Source organism: Priapulus caudatus, unplaced genomic scaffold (assembly GCF_000485595.1).
Source record: "Priapulus caudatus unplaced genomic scaffold, Priapulus_caudatus-5.0.1 Scaffold157, whole genome shotgun sequence".
NCBI lineage: Eukaryota > Metazoa > Priapulida > Priapulimorpha > Priapulimorphida > Priapulidae > Priapulus > Priapulus caudatus.
In genome coordinates, this window is record NW_014577218.1 from 334,957 (window position 1) to 338,724 (window position 3,768).

The following is a 3,768-nucleotide window of genomic DNA, read 5'->3' on the forward strand; positions in this document are numbered from 1 at the left end:
CTATACATCTAGCCTTCATAATATCTAGCCATATACATCTAGCATTATACATCTAGCCCAATATACATCTAGCCCTTATACGATCTAAGCCATTATCCATCTAGCCACTTACATTCTAGCACTATACATCTAGCCATTATACATCTAGACTATACATCTATCCATTAACATCTAGCAACTATACATCTAGCCATATACATCTAGCCACTATACATCTAGCATTATACATACTACCACATACATCTAGTCCACTATAACATTCTACCATTATACATTTACGCCATGATACCATCAGCAACTATAACATCTAGCAAACTATAGCATCTACCCATATATACATTCTAGCACTATACATACAGCCACTATACATACTAGCCATTATACATCTAGCCATTATACATTTAGGCCATGATACATCTAGCCAACGTATAATCTAGCAACTATACATCTAGCCATTATACATCTCACCATTAATACACTAGCCATTATACATACTCACCATTATACATCTAGCCATATATACATTCTAGCCACTATACATTACTAGCCACTATACATCGTAGTCCATATATACCATTTAGCCATGTGAACATCTAGCAGTTATACATCTAGCCAATATACATCTAACGCCTTATACATCTAGCCATATACATCACTAGCCACTATATCTACCACTATGACATCTAAGCATTATACCATCTAGCAACTACTACATCTAGGCCATTGATACATCCTAGCAATATACATTTAGCCCATTATACATCTAGCCATTATACATCTAGCCACTATACATCTTAGCCACTATAACATCTAGCATATACATCTAGCCACTATAATCAGCCAGTTTACATCTATGTACTGGTGAAGCATCCACGTTCCGTTTTCTATAGCATGCTAATTTAAAACCACACGTATTATACCCTTGCTTCAATTAAGCCACGTAGACCGTATCATAAAAAAAGACGGACTAATTGTCGCCTGCTCGGGCTGGCACAGGTCACTTGAAGGAAACCCGTAACCAAACGATTGTCTGTGTGCGCGAAACTAATTGGATCTTAGCGGTTTGAATTGGCCCGTCCCTTTCTCCTGCACACGAGGGAAACCCAGCTCGCGAGGTGTCGGTTCGCGGCCCTCCGAGCCTGTAATTGTTTTGCCTCTTTGCTGCTGCTATTCATACACAGACTCTGCGTCGAACGGAAGAGAAGCCATACCGAGATGACAGCAGAGCAGTGCGTGCGCCTGCGATACGGTTACGTTGTTGTTTCAAACGAGAGAACGAGAGACGAGAGAACGAGAGAAAAGAAGAAGAAGAACAGAGAAGCAAGAGAAAAAGAGAATAAAGATAGAAGCGAGAAGCAGAAGAGAGAGACGAAAGAGAACGCAGCAGAATATGCGAGACGAGAGAACGAGCAGAAGAGCAACGGAGAAAAGAGAAAGAAGAAAGGAGAAGAGAGAGAAGAAAGAAACGAAGAGACGAGAGAAGGAGGAGAAGAGAGAAGAGAAGAAACGAGAGAAAGAAGTAAGAAAGAAGAGAGACGAGAAAGAGAGAACGGGCGAGGAGAAGACAGAGAGAAGAAGGAACAAGAAAAGAAACGAAAGAAGAGAGAACTGAAGAAAAGAGAACGAGAGAACGAGAGAAGAGAGATCGAGCGAGAGAACGACAGAAGAGAGAACGATCGAGAACGAGAGAGACAGATCGAGGAGAAACGAGAAGAGAGAACGCAGAGAACGAGAGAAGAGGGCAACGAGAGGAAGAAGAAGAAGAACGAGCAAAACGAGAGTAAGAGAGAACGAGAGAAGAGAAAAGAACGAGAAAACAAGCAGAAAAGAAGTAAGAACGAGAGAAGAGAGAAGAAAAGAACGAGAGAAGAGAGAAAGAAGAACGAGAGGGAGAGAACGAGAGAAAAAAGAACGAGCAGCACGAGAGAAATAGAACGAGAAGAAGATAGAACGAAGAACCATCAAGAAGTGAGACGAGAAAAAAAACGAGAGAAGAGAGAACGAGAGCACGAGAAAATGAGAGAATGCGAGAACGAGAGAAGCCCTACCGCGAAGATACAAAGCATCGCTGCGCTGCGATAGCATTACGGCTTGTTTGTTGTTGTCGTCGAATCGTGTAGCTCATGCGCCGGGTGGACAGAAGGATGTGACACCACACCAGCGCTGTTTTATCGTTGATGTGTTAGCTGAACGTCGAGATGGAAATCGTAATTTACACCTCAGCTTACGTCTCTTACTCATATACGCGTCCTTCTACTTCTTCTTCTCTGCTTCCGTGCAAGTTTTCCCTTCTCGCCTTCCTCTCTCTTCCTGCGTTCTTGGGCATCCTCCATACACTACTATACCCCGTGGTCTTCCCCATCGGCTCGTCTCCCGCGCCACTCTTGTCCCTTCATCCTCTTCTCGCTCCTACTCTTCTCGCTCCTGCCACCGCCTCATCCTTCATGCTTAGTCCTTCTCCTACTCCTAACTCCTTCTCCACTCTTCCCTACTTCTTTCTCATACTCTTCTCCTTCTGCTACTCCTACCTTCTCTACTTCTTCTCTACTCCTTTCTCTTCTCCTACTCTTCTCGTCTACTCCTACTTATCCACTAACCTCCTTTCCTTCTCTTCTCTTCTCTTCTCGCTTCTCCTCTCGCTTCTCCTTCTATTCGTCCACTCCTTTCCTTCTCCTACTTCTTCTCCTATCTCCTTCTCCTTCCCTTCTCCTTCTCCTCTCTGTCCCTCTCCTACTCTTCTCCTTCTCCTTCTCGCTCCTCCTTCTCCTTCTCCTACTCCTTCTCCCTCTCCTTTCCAGCTCTTCCTGACCGTTTCGCGTGTCGACCATCGCACGAGCTTCTCCGTTCGCTCTCCTCGAGTCTCTTTCTTTTCCGCGATCAAGAATTGATCGCGCTTCCGCTAAAAGAATATCATGATTCAGGAAGCGTCGAACATTTTTTTTTTTTCACGCGCGAGGCCTTCCAAGCAGTTACATGCGAGTGTATGAATAATACGGGTTCGAATGTTTTGCCGATGCAAAATTATTTATTACCTCGGATTACGTGTATATATTATTAAGAGTCTCAGGTCTTAGACCTTTTCCTCTTCGTCGTCGTTGTGAGATAACAACATAGATTCTCTAAATACCAGCACACCATGGACGCCCACGTATGCACGCAGCCACGTAGGAATCGATGGGCGCAACCACGGACGCTTGCAGGAATGCACGTATGCACCACGTACACCACGACCAGCACGCGATACTGACACGACACCCTCGCGAAGCGCACGCCAGCGCGCGCAACACGTCGCGCACACGCAGTACAACACCACCAAACACACACACACCACACACGACAACAAACACACCACCCTCTAAATTCATGCATGCTTCGCACCGAAGACAGGCACGCGCGCGCGCGCACACACACAGTCACCCACACACACACACACGCACGCCCGTTGTTGTGTATCAGTGTCCGTGCACGCACGCACACACACACACACACGCACCACGCACGTCACGGCACGCACCACGCACGCCGCGATCCACAACACACACACATCACACACACACACCTTCATATATTCAGCGCAAGCACTCTTCATGCACGAAGACACGCACGCGCGCAGGCAAGCCCGCTATGCACGCGGGAGTGTATCCGCGGAGATTATTTTTTGTTCTTCTTAAATTCGCGGTGCACGGATATAATGAGTTTTTGCGAAGGGCGCTAATATAAATCATCAAACCAGACAAGGGCGACCTGCGCTCAGAAGATTGCGCGCAT

General features: G+C 45.9%; 1 long non-coding RNA gene across 1 annotated transcript in view; it reads right to left on the reverse strand.

Moving 5' to 3' along the window:
- Positions 1–3,768, reverse strand: part of LOC106806391 — a 22,060-nt gene that overhangs the window by 5,306 nt on the left and 12,986 nt on the right. The window contains exon 2 of the long non-coding RNA XR_001393540.1: positions 143–149. This is a non-coding gene — a long non-coding RNA (uncharacterized LOC106806391). The remainder of the gene's footprint in view (positions 1–142; positions 150–3,768) is intronic.